The following is a 13,600-nucleotide window of genomic DNA, read 5'->3' on the forward strand; positions in this document are numbered from 1 at the left end:
TCATTTTCTCACCTTCAACTAGGCTTCTGGACATGGTCTTTGGTTTGGGGGGGCAAAGAAACGGTACAAGGGAGAGATTATAAATTTAGCAAAACGGCTTCGTAGAATTTTGAAGCGGTAGATGGGCACTTTTTTGTTTTAACTGCGTATGGCTGGGCGTATGTTCTACGCGCAGCAGGTTTGGTACGCCGCCGCAGCGGCGAATACGGCTGTATGTAAATTTAATTTCTCGCGGGTGAACCTGAAAATGAGGCCCGTGAACCGGAATACTTTAAGGAATACGAAATTGCTCCCAGTAAACGGCTCGAGCTAAAAAACATCTATAAACACGTACAAAACAAAAAACAAAAAAAAAACAACATTTCTGACAGTTTTTTTGTGTATATAATATCAACAACAGTAAGTGTGTTGCTATGGCTCGCAATGTTAACGTATTTTTCTTTTTTCTCTTGTTCGATATATTACCACAAAAAAAAAAACAACGTTTACTTATTAGGGTTTGCAACAAGTTTGCGTTTAATCTAAATTCTAAATGAAGAAAGGGATAAAGTCACGTTATTCTTTGATATCAATTAAGTTCTGTTTTTATTAATCGGATATCTCGCGGGGGCAAGGTAAATTACATTGGACGTACAACATCCTAGAGTCACCGAGAGAGTAAGAAGCGCAAGGCCCGGACCATCTCATTGTCCCTCCGCAGCCAATCAAATGGCGGCATTAAGCGATAATACTGCCAAAGAACCAATCGCGAGGCAAGAAGCGTGAGCATAAGAAGTCACACCCTGCGTTATTTCTTCAGCCGTCAATGACTAAAACAAGTGTTTCTTTCTTACGTTCCACTGTCTGAGAAGTATCGTATCCAACGTTATATTCCGAATGATGTTTAAACACCGAGGCTGGGAAGGAAACCTGAAGATATATTAGGAGAAACAGAAGAAAAGTGACGGACAAGCCCCCATTTTTTTAGGCCGCGACTGTAATGTCTTCCAGTATACGATTATTATTAGCTGATATACCCCCGCCTCACGGACATTTCGCCTCGCATTTACGCCAACAGGATTTAAGTTTCTGGCGATCGAATCAGCTTGTGATATTGAGTCTGTGCGTGCGCAGGTTCGTTATTTTTTTATTTATTTTTTAACCTTTTAGTTTGAAGGGTTGTGAAATGCTAGTAAGACAGATGAATGAAATGATCTAAAGATTAATGCATTTTTTACTTTAAAATACGTAACCGTTTCTGCTCTTTTAAATATATTTTAATTTTTACTCATTTTTCGTTACAGCGTTTCGGTTTCGAGACTCTTTTATAACGAACGCGTATTTATAGGGACCTCTTTTACAGGCACCTTTAATACCACATCAAAACAACAGCTGCATTTTTAGACTACAACCGGACAAGCAAATGAGGATACCGAATTAATCATATTTTATTGTTTGCACCGCCATGCATGATTATCCGTGCTCGGGTCCACATAAGTCCTCGCGAAAACATTTAGTGAAAACGTCGTAAATATAAAGTTTTAGTATAGCGTCCGGATACCCGAGGCAGTTGCTAGCGGAAGTTTGGACCCTCACCTCCAAGCACACGGTTATCTGTGCGCGCGATTCCAGACCTGCGAATTACTATAACTCCCTAATAGAGAGTTCTCCTAGATACTTCTTGCGCCATCCCGCGACACTTTTCCGAACGCCCGATAGGAGATACGAAACACTGCAGGAAAGCTTACCGGCGCGCATGCGCAGCAGCGGCGGCGTCTTATTTGAAGCGGGCGTATCGCGGAAAAGGGGAAACGTCTATACGAAGACGGACTTTTCGTATAGACCTTTTCTGTGTACTCTCGTCTCCAGCCACCTAATAGGCGTATCCGGTATGGGCGACGAAAAAATAATCCAACGTTTCAACCTGCAAATAGCAAAAAAATAAAGGGGAGGTAAAACGACAAAGTGTGACGTTTAAGGCCTGTTCACACATGCAGCGGAGCGCTCCAAGCATAGCGCTGACCTCGCGCTAAGCGCGAGTTGACGGCAGCGTTCACCAGCTTTGTATCGCACCGTCAAAACTGTTGCTCATGGCGGACGGCAAGTAGCTGACGGCACGTGAGCAGCGCTACACCAGCGCTTCGCTGCATGTGTGAACCGGCCTTTACGCTTATATCTTAAAGGCCTTCTGTTGGCGTGGCAAAGGCAAAACAATGTTTTCGCCCATACTGGAAGTGACGTCAACTCAAGATGGCGGCGCACTTGCGTAAAGGTCTATAGATCGTACACGCGCTGCGGACTGCGGACCCTGCGAGCGCTGCGTGCTCAATCCGCGCTCCAAGTGACGGCACAAGTTCTCGTTAGCGACGCTCTCGCCTCTGATCCACGAAAGGTCCCTATAGAACCGCAATGACGCTGTTCGTATACATTGTTCATAAGACACGATGACAGACTCATCTGCGAATGCGCCACAAGCATATTCGAAGCGTCTTTGCTTCGTGCACATGCATGCGTGAAACATGTCTGCAGGCGGCTTTTGTGTGAGCAGTGTGAACAGGAGCGTACTCTAAAAGAAAGAAAAACGCCTCAGAGAAAGGGCCTCCGGACTGTCTCTTGTATGATGTATTAGCGTTGCGACCTCGGCTTAATGCGAATCTACCCCCCCCCCCCCCCTTTCCTACCTTCAGCAGGGATCACGTTCTACTTAGCAACGTGCAGATGTCTAAGACCTTACTCTAAATGTGTTTTTTTTTTCCCGAAACCATTACGCATCTTCCGTCTTTCGTAACATAAACAAACAAACCAAAAATTGATTTCTCATTCGTTTTGATTTTCTCCGAGCCCGCGTTTTTCCATTTGGAAACCACAAATCAGATATCATGTCTTCTATGCGAACGCATATACCCGAAGGAAAAGAGATGCGAAGACGAAAAATAAATAAATAAAGATAAATAAGGTGTCTGTTACACGAAGATAAGATTGTCAGTACGGCTATAACCTTTTCTGTTTCTTTAGCAAAACCACCGACAAAACAAAACTTGAAGGCACCCGGATTTAGCGGTCCAAATCACAACGCACGCCGGGCGAATGCAAATTGCGCGTGCTTCCGTCTGCTTGTGTTCGTATGCCCAAGTCGTTGAGGAGAAACAGCGTACAAAGAACCCTTGGAGGAGCGGTAGCATAACCGAAAGTGCGGGCAAATAGTGAAGATAAATGAATGAACGTATATGGATAAATGGGCGTCTCACTCTAAACAACTAAACAAACAAACAAAAAATGTTCGCGGCAGATCGCGCGCGACCGTGCATAGAATTTTTTTCATTGTCCCTGAGCTTCCACTCTAACCTCCTCTCGACTGGAACGTACGCTACAATCTCCGACAAGAGAAGAACTCCCGCCCGCAAGAAAAGGAGATAAAAAAAAGATCGCAAAAAAGGAAAGCATTTAGGAAAAAAAAAAAAAAAATCGTCAATCGGACGTCAGCGTTAAAAATTCGAGAGCGTGAACGAATGCCCCCGAGTCGTACAAAATTTGTTGGTACCACGGGAGAGCGCCGTTGGTTCCACGGAGGGAATGTTTTCGCCCATTCGTTCGTCACTCGAGAAAGGCGCGAGTCCGAGATGCTCCTCCGAATAAGTTACCGCGTTTTTATCATCTGCCACGGAAGTCGGGATTCCGCGAACATTTTTACGTTTACACTGACTGTTTCATACGCTATACAGTGCGGCCCTGGTGTTACTGCCTCGAAGCGACGGTGGCGGTCGCTTAGCTCCACGCGGTCTGTGTACGGACAAAACACGAGATGCTATCTATTAGGCGTATCTTACCGCGTGCCCCGACAGCTGCGTGCATACGGTGTACCGAAATGCGTATATGAGATAACGGAATACGTTCCCTTAAGTTTCCTGTAAATTCCTGGGAACACTAAAACCTTTTTCACGGCCCAAGATAAAAAAAAAAAAATGGTCTTGCTGGGACGGCCAATGTGAGTCAAGCACTTGCAATCCAGACCTTCAGGAGTTTATTCCGACGGAGCGTAAGCTACAGGCAAGGCTCTCCCAGGTTCAAATGAATATAAAATTGTGCCGTAAGGCACGGGAGGAACGTTGTGGACAGGAGCGCGAGTTATGTTCAAGGTTTAACGAAAGATAAACAACGAAATGTAGTTCCACCGTCTTATTTTTTCGAAGAAAATATATAATATTTCTGCCAGAACAACGTTTTCTCTTCTCCCTCCCCCTCCTCCCTCCCCCTCTCGCCTTATACCCCTACAAACAGCGTATGCCATAACATCTGTGTAACATCGGCAGGCAGTTTCTGCGAGGACATCAGAGAAACCCCCTACCGATGACTCAAGAGACGGGGGAACTGGGATGGAAGGAAAGCCTCGGAGCATTGGCGAGTAGGATCAATACCACCTGAACACAAGGCTTGCGAGTTTCCTCCTCTAAACGTCATCACTAGTAGATCCCCTCAGCGCCCCCTAGGAGCCCGGATGAGCACCATCGTCTGCTACATCGTCTGCGACATCGTCTGCTCCATTGACTGCTTCAGTGGTTTGTGTAGCAGATAATGAAACAGCTGCTCACGCCGAGTGTCTGTTGCTATAGCATACGATGAAGTTAGACGTTCACGTGGAGCGTCGAATGCACGAGTGAAAATGGCCTTACTGCTGTGCGAAGGGCTGCAAAGCCCTTCGCTGGATGCGGGACGCTGGCACTGGACGCCATTTTTAAGGGCGCTGTTTATTTTCCGTTCACTCTTAAGCAGAGAACACAGCCAACGCCACAAGCGCGAGAGCTTGAGGTCGCTGCTTTGAAGAGTTCTTCGGCAAAACAAGCGCGCGCGCTAGAAATGCACGTCTCAAAGCCAGGAGCGCGTGCTAGCTCGCGCTCCTGGCCGAGGGAGTGTTCGAGTGCACGTTGCAAATGAACTGGAAGCTCGCCATCAGCTTGCGCTCAGCAGTCGCGCACACAGCTGTGGCCACCAGTGAATGCGACCTAGCTGTGACGCGGCCATACTCTCGTCAAGCTTCAGCCTCTCTGCCGCTAGGGGCGGGTTGGGGATCTACTAACGATGACGTAATGCGGAGGCCTTGTCTTCTAGGTTGTATTGGAAGGATCTGAGATTTAAACAAAAGCAAATAAACAAACATCCAAAAACAATGGGCACCGCGTAAAGATATATCTTAAACGTGATAGAAAATGACATCTTTTAATTACTTTCCACGGATTTCACGTCGAAGTAAATAGTTCGTCCTTTTTTTACATGCCTCGCTAGGAGCCAGAATAATCCTAGGTACTCCGCCTTCCTATACACAATGCATGCGGGTCTTGTCAGCGCAATTTTGCATTGTAAATCTCACCGCGCGCGAATGTCGAATATTTGTGCACACTCGATTTTTGCCCTCTCAGCAGACTACGCCTTGCAGAAGCAACCTGTATCATGCTACCATTACGCAAAGCTAAGAATAGCGACGTCACTTCGCCTAAATTCGGCACAATGCCTTTCCGCTCGGAAACGTGCGTCTATTAAGCGTATCATCGTGGGACGGGCACTGCCGGTAAAGGCAGCCGTAAAAGACACTGTTGTCCTCGGAGACGTTTAAGTCTCACGCATGAAATACTGCGCTTCAAGCTATAACAACAAGAAGGAAAGGCCGTAGGTGGCCTCAAACTTTCGCAAAGAAAGAGTGAGAACCGTTACTTTCGGTAACGACGCACTAACGTACCGCAATCCTGCGCTCGCGCATCCGCGCAAAGCTCCTCTTATAGCGCAACAGTGGTGTGCCCCCGAGCGACGAAGTTAAAAAAAGCGTCGGTCCAAGCATAGGGGAACAGTTGAATATGTATGCTGTCAGGGGAAGCTGGGCTTACCTCGTCGGGCATTAGCCCTAAAAGAAAATAACGTAAAGTATAATGTCAAGTGGGAGGCTCATCCTCCGTAAAAGCAGCAGGCTGAAAGGCCCGAAATAAAAACATAAAAAAGAAAGAAAAGAAAACTATAGTAGGACCGGAAGGCCCCAGGCGATCTTCGTGGCAACGCTTCCTGTCTGCGTACCTAATCTCCTCGAAAGCCAACATAATTCGAGAAAATGCTCGGCCGCACCTGCCCTGTGTTTGCGTTAATAAAACCACTTAGGGCATCCTACGCTGTTGCTTCTGCCACGGCCGCTGCTTCGGAAGACCGTGCGTGGAATGACCGAATAACAAGAAGAGGCGATTGACGGGGAGGATTTCCACGGCGAGGCCGGTTATTCATTTAGGAGAGACGTTGCAATGTGTGCGCGCCGCAAGCGATAAAACATGCAGGCCAGACACGTCGGGGACGCTATGTCCGCCTGCGAGCGTGACCGATTTTACGGGCGGTGCAAAAAGAACTCAAGCGATGTTTCGTGGCTTCTTCTTGGCGGCCGGGGTTCGAGCGCGCTTCTCTGGTTTGTGTGGGAGTCGTCGAAGTTGTGAGTAACAGGCGTCATTCAGAATGCATGAGTTCCGAGTGCGAGCTTGCCACGGCCAGCACGTCAAGACATATCGCGAAAAAAACAACTACAACAACAAAAACAACAACAGCAAGCTTGGGTTTTACCGAGAATTACAAAAGCGCGTGATGTTGCTGCCCTTTCTTGGAGCGTCGGCGAAGTTTAACGTCTTAAGCCTGGTTCAGACAGTTGCGCTTGGCTGCGTTGCGGCTGCGAGAAACCAGGACATCCCTGCTGCTTATATCGCGTGGAAAGATGATTCCTTGAATTGGATTCCACGCTTCATACGAAGCACAGATGTGCCGGTGACTCGCCTTCGGTTCTCGACGCAACGCAGTCAAACGCACTCAAACGCAAGTGTCTGAACCGGCCTTTAGCGTGTGTTCTGGGAGTGTATTTCTGTGAACGAAGGCGATCTGATGTTTTTATTAAGGCAGCGGAACTTTCCTGAGAAAGGCGTGTTTTCTAACATGAACTGTCTAAAACAAGGGTTTACTCCTTTACTTTTTCTATAGACATTTCTGCGTTTACATGCAGAGCAGGGAAGGAAGAAGAAAAAAAAGTCGCAGCGGCAACTTGACAGTTAACACGCGAAAACGAAACGCGTAGCTAGTTTGGTGAGAAGTTTTACGCGGTATACGCAAAGATGTCTCAATCAACGAACAGACCGACAAAAAGAAACGGGCAGAAGATGGAGATGAAGAAAAGGAGACGAGCACGAGCTAAGAGATACGACCTTTCGCTAGTCTCAGATGTGTTGCCTGAAAGTACGGCACTCTGCGTAAACGCTGCCATTAACACGAGCGTCAACGACCCACAACATAGTTTTCTTGTTTACTCAAATGACATATGTTCACATGGTTAACACTTGTTAAGCGCAACACACTTGTGCATAAGAAAAAGTTTACATGAAACAACGTAGTGCCTATAGTAGATGAAAATTTAAAGACATTGCAGTCCCAGTATAAATATGCTACGCTATACGTGGTGCAATAAAACATTCCGAAACCTAACCCATAAAAAAAGTCCCAGAGAGTAAGCGTTAAAGGGTAACGGTAATCAAAAGAGTGAAATAAAAAAAAAAAATTGTGCGACTTTTGTAGCAGTAACCCGAGCTAACCCAAGTAGTAACACGGATACGGCTGTATATAGAAAGACAAACAGAATGCAGGCCTATACGTTCGAAGATAAAATTAATTATTCACGCGGTAATGAAATAAGATTAGTAGAGACATTAACTTGTGGGCGCAAAAGAGATGATGGTACGCCCAATGTTATTGTACGCGGCGATCTTGGATAATTCTATCGTTATGTCTGTGCTACACAAAAGGAGGACATAAATAGAAAGAACGAGCAAACAATCTTCTCACTAAGACTCTGCCCAGCTACCATATTTGAAACTGTGGCTTATCCTTTAGCTTTCATCATTTTTCATTCTCTTGCAACTAACTTCAAATAGCTCGCTGCTCTATTGCTTCCACGGCAGCGTTTCGCGAAGTGCATAAGCTCGAACAAACAAATTCGAAGGGCGCCGGTACGCTCTCACAGTTTCACCCATTTTGCGCAGCTCAGTTCACCACGCTAGACCTGAGTTTGTAGCACGAGAGAGGCACGTTGTATAGTAGAGCTCAAGTGAAATCTGGTGGAGCGTTTATTTGCACTTGAGCATTCGCATCGCGTTCGGGATTTCTGGGATTTTTGCGGAGAATTGGTAACTGAAACAGATCAGAAACTCCGCTCGCTGCAGGAAGCACAGATCACTATGCACGGAAAAAGAAATAAAATAGATATCCGAAAGAGCGTAGGGAAAGTGGGCCGTAGAGTCCTTGTTTGCGAAGAACAATCGCTGCATACCGTCGAAACAGTTCACAAGGAGAATCACTCTTTAAACTTACGGATTCAGAGTTTATAATGTCGCTTCCTAGTGTTGTGAAAGGCTTTAGGAAACAATTTTCGCCCTTCTAGTCCGACCGCTACAGGTGCACGGCCTAAATCGTCGTCGACAGATGGCTCCGGTTAGCTGCGCCTGGAAGCAAAGCGAGAGGCGCCATGGGACGGCGTGACCTTTTACGAAGGATTATCGAGTTGACCGATATATGGCAGTGTCAGCACCAGACGTCATTACCGACCGGTCTTTTTTGAAACATTTATAGGACTACTTCCTTACCGCATGAAATCCAAGACGCCTACACTAATGAGAAATATCTCTCTACCTGCATCCGGACTTCGACGGCGCCATTGACCGCCGAGATTGACCGGCGACACCGTGACCAAGGACCTCCGGCCCTTCGGTGTGCGTGGCGCGAGTGGCGGTGTGTGAGGGAGAGGGGAGGGTCGTGCCTGGACGTTAGGAACAATGGCCCCGCCGTTTTGGTCGAGGCATTGACCATGGGGATTCCCTACTAGAGATATGGGGAAAGCTTCTTCTAGCGTGTGTTCTCAAGTGCTTTCAAGTTGAACCTGTTAATATGTAAATAAACAGAGTTAAACGTGGCACCCCTTCTGCTCCCTGGTCCTTCCCGATTTTTGCGTCCTGATGAGGTCCTTCCCTGGCTCGGCTCCCTGCTGTACACCAAGTCCCGGACAACCGCTCGTTCCCAACACTACGAAGGGCCGTTTCGTTATTACATTATTCTTGTATGTTGATGTCAGAAACCGGCAATAAAGAGAGGAAAGAATAAAAAAGGAAGAATGGTAGCCGAGTTACGGTGGCCAGGTGTGTTAAAGGGATACTGAACCAAGGAATTTAGTGTCCGTAATAAGTGGCGCACGCTCTTTCCACGAACCAGCAACCGCCGGTGTGCGCGAGCACACGCAACGAAAATGACGTCAAAGACCCACTCGCGGTTAAGATGACCGTGAAATGTATGGGGCTTCGGGCCAAAAGAGAATAAAGACGAGTTTTTCATCTACACAGTGGTGTCCGGTGTAAAAGGTAAGCGATTAATTGGTCTAACAAGCACCTAGCTTTCACTTGTAGCGATGAAAAGCCTGTCTTTATTCTCCTTTGGCCCAAAGCCCATACATTTCACTGTCATCTTAACCGCGAATGGAGGTGTATGACGTCATTTTCGTTGCGTGTGCTTGCGCACACCGGAGGCTGCTGGCTCGTGGAAAGAACGTGCGACACTTATTATGGGCATTAAATTCTTTGGTTCAGTATCCCTTTAACGCACCACGGCTCGGAGCACATAGAGCTATCGCTCGCGCTACAGAACCACGGGATCCTGGGTTCAATCCCCACCCCCGCCCGTTCCTATCTCTATAAGCAGAGTATTGGCGTGTGGTCGTGTGTGACTTCTACTCCGTGAGACACTTTCAAGACCCCAGGCTAGTAGTCGCACTCCACTGCCTAATTTTCTCACCGACAGCGTGTATTAGAGTTGCCATACGCTGATAAACTGAACTAATGCTGTCTAAACATACACACGACACAGTCGTAGCAGACGCCACATCACGTGACCTCCTGCACCGGCCACGAGTTGAGAAGGCGAATGCTAAGAAAATTGCTGAGGAATTCATTATAGGGAGTATTCGTGTCCACGTGGAAATTGTTTCACGGTCCATGCAACTCGCTGCGCGGTTGTTGTGTTTCACATATTTGTGTCCCCTAGTCTTGCATCCTATTTGAGAGGGTAACAGTACGCACAGACATTTGGTTTATTTTCCCGTATTTCCACAAAACACCCCCTCCCCTCCTTTTTTGTTTTTGCACTAAGCTGAGGTTCCCAAACAAACTATAACATATAAGCAAAAATCTTGACAAAAAAAAAAAGAACATGGTAGACAAGCAATAAAATACGATTATATGGGCTCACAAATGTAAACGGATGCACTACGTTGCATTCCCCTTTGTAAATTAGGCAGCCAAACTTTGGTAGTTTGACAACAAAAAAAAAAAAAAAAAAAAAACGCAACAGAATTAAATCTGAACTTTTGCTCGGAATTTCGTGCATTTCACCGAATTCCATTTGCAGAATAAAATAGCAGGACCTACATTTATTGCACTCCAACAAGCCTCTTGGGGTGTTGGCAATAAAGTATTTCACTAACAACCCTTTTTATTTAATTTGTTTCTGTTATGTACCACGTGAATGAGCGTCTCCGGTTCGAGCTTTTTGCTTTCTTGTGCTGAGCCGCTATTTCGCTATATCCTGTTTTTTTTTGTATTTTTTTTACCATGGTCGCGCGCCATCCGCGTCGGCTAAAATAAAAAGTGACGGTACCCTAGAAAGAAGAATGTCCAGGCACCCAATGCGTATACAATGACCAAACAAAAATATCTTCATTGCTCTCTTATTTTTACCTGGACAACATTCCGGAGATAATTTTGTACAGAAACAACTTAAAACGAAAAAAAAAAAAGGTATACCGCCTTTGAGATAGACCATTCGCACCCTACACGTACATTAGCAATGACTGCTACTAAAAAAAGCAAGACAAAATAAAAACAAAGGCGAGCCTGCGTAAACTGAAGCTATTTTTTGCTTCCCGATAATTGCTATTGGCCGTTCGAATGCCGTTGTTTGTTTGTTCGTTTGCTTCACACTGGTTCCCAGTTTCAGAAATTGGGAAATAACACACACACACGCACACGCACACACACGCTCTCTCTCTCTCTCTCTCTCTCTCTATATATATATATATCTTTCTCTATCTCTCGTGAGCGTGAACATATCCCCAAATAGAATATGTTACTAATTTCAATTTTCTGAGTTGCGTTATTGAATCAGGCGAGATGATTTTTTTCTCGACGAAGTCGGAGATATGCGATGAATCGCGATAAGCAAAATTTAGAGGGAAAACACGAATTCTGTTTTCAAAAACAAAAATAAAAACTTACGGGAAACTAACAGCTGAGAGTCTGGAAGCGTGAGTTCTGCAAGGTTACCGTATATGTGACAATTCTGCTCCCGTTTCATTTCGTGTAGGCGAGTCTGAAAAATCGCTCCATTCGGATACATGTTTATTTTCAATGCGATACCTTTTCAAGGGCCGTAACGCCGTGAAATTATGGGCATCCATTTGTCGCTGCGTGATAGCTACCTTTTTTTTTTTTTTTGGTGAGGGGAGGGGGGGAATTTTGAATATCTGCGTAGTGATACACCAATTCAATTTCCCCGCTAAATTTGGCGAGAAGAGTTTCTTCGTTCAATATAGCGGGAAAATCTGAATTGGTGTATAGTTAATGATATACACCAACTAAATTTCACCAATTGTCTCAATAATTTCTCATTGGTGTAATATACACCAATAGACCGATCTCACTAAGCGTTTGGTGCATGCGCGACGCCGCCATGACAAATTTAGCTCACAAGAGGCCAACTAAGAGGCAGACGGCAGCGCGCGCGAGGGCTCCTATCGTCTGCATGCGCAGAGCTCCCGCGAGGTGGTCGCCAGTTGTCGTACATGCAGAAAGTTCCCTCGATGCATTAGGGCAGTGGTGGCGTAGTCAAACTGGCTGGTAAATTGGTCTATGCAATTTAATTCAAAGCAATTTTGTATGTGGCGTTGTCTTTCTCGTCTCAGTGCCGTCATTCGTAATCCTTCGCAGCTCAGTCGAACCAAAGCTCGAGAAATGAACAAGCCCAATCCCAAGCTCTGTTCAATTCAAAACGTTTCCCCGCTAAATGAAGTGAAAAAATCTGAGTTTGTGCATAATTTCAAAGCAATGGAGCAAGAATATGGGGGGAGGAGAGGGGCTCTGGGACAACAATCCCAGTAAATGTGCAATGCATCGGGGTAACTTCCACGTATCTGACACGCCCATTTGCCCGGTCTGTTATCAATGTGGTGTTACTTGGCGACGTTTGGTATTTCTGTGCCCGAGGGATTAATGCTGCGTCCTCTCTAGTGTGCGCGTGGGATGGGGATGGAAAAAGGAACCGGTTATCTTCGGCATCTTTGAGCCGCAGCTTTCGGTGTTCGGCCTTGGCTTCTCTGGGACAGTAGGACGCTGGGACAGTAGGCTTCGACTATGGCTTCTACTCCAGTTTCGATGTTGAATACTCAGAAGCGCGTATTGGTTGCTCGTAGGAAACCCCGGCCCTTCTGTGGATGAGTCACGCTTGGAGGGTAATGGAGGTTGTTTTTGTCGGCGTGGCCTATCTCTTCGTCTGGCTGCATTGTTAGCTTCCTGTCGTGGAGGGCACCGAGGGTCCGTGGCTGCGTGTTTATCGTGGCAGTTTCTGCACCTGGTAGGACATTCGTGGGAGGTTTCGGACGGGTTCTGGTTTGGTGGGAACATTTGACCGCAGTTGGTACAGCACACGTATTCGTTCCGGTCTCGGCATAGGTCGGAGCCATATTGCAGGTTAAAGCAGTAGATACACTGCTTGCCATAGCGTTTTGGAGGGTGCAACCTAAAGACGCCGGAGCAAAAAATAGCGTAAATGCGGATGAATAGGTCCTTCCACTGTGAGGAGGAGAGTCTGGGTCGTGCCGAGCTTCCGAAAACTGATGATCCGTCAACCCTATAGTCCGTTGCAACTCAAGAAGGTAGGGCGAGGGTAAGACGGGCCGGGGAGGAGCAAGCAGACGGAACGCTGGAGAAGAGAGGGGGAAACCTCCTGCATCTCTTTAGCATCCCGTCTGCTTCCTCCTCCCCGGCCCGTCTTATCCTCGCCCTACCTTCTTGAGTTGTAACGGACTATAGATATAGAGCTCCTCTCTTATAGAGTCATCGGTGATGTTCAGGAGGACGCCGTGGATAACTGCCCGGGCATTGTTGGGGTCGTTGCCTGCATGCAATGATAGCCGATGAAGTTTGTCTTGAATTGTGAGACGCTGGAGAGCCAAAATCTTTTCCGCTGCCGTAAGGTGGCAAGTGTGTATGGCTATCAAATATTGTGGGGCCCAGAGCTTGATGTAAGTGTCCTGGCGCTCTTGTTTAGTGAGCTGGGCGGTTGTACTGATCTGATCACTTATTAGGACCAGCGGGATGGTAGACAAATTAAGGTTGTCGGTGACGTTCACTATGATCATCGTAGCTTTGTTTTGTCGAGCTGCCGATGAAATACTTTTCCACTGCTTCGGGTTCTCGGTGGTTTCCATGCCTTGAAATGACGTGGTATTGTTTGCGATATCGGCGCTAGACATATCATCGGTGATACCGGTGGTGATGGTAAAGTGGGATGGTTG

The 13,600-nt window shown here is 46.6% G+C and overlaps 1 protein-coding gene and 1 pseudogene across 1 annotated transcript in view; both read right to left on the reverse strand.

The window, feature by feature from the left end:
• The window catches only part of LOC120847847, a 120,282-nt gene that overhangs the window by 37,052 nt on the left and 69,630 nt on the right, over nt 1-13,600 (reverse strand). The window lies entirely within an intron of this gene.
• The window catches only part of LOC121836488, a 93,639-nt pseudogene continuing 80,204 nt past the window's right edge, over nt 166-13,600 (reverse strand).

Source organism: Ixodes scapularis, unplaced genomic scaffold (assembly GCF_016920785.2).
Source record: "Ixodes scapularis isolate PalLabHiFi unplaced genomic scaffold, ASM1692078v2 PGA_scaffold2__306_contigs__length_199485367, whole genome shotgun sequence".
NCBI lineage: Eukaryota > Metazoa > Arthropoda > Arachnida > Ixodida > Ixodidae > Ixodes > Ixodes scapularis.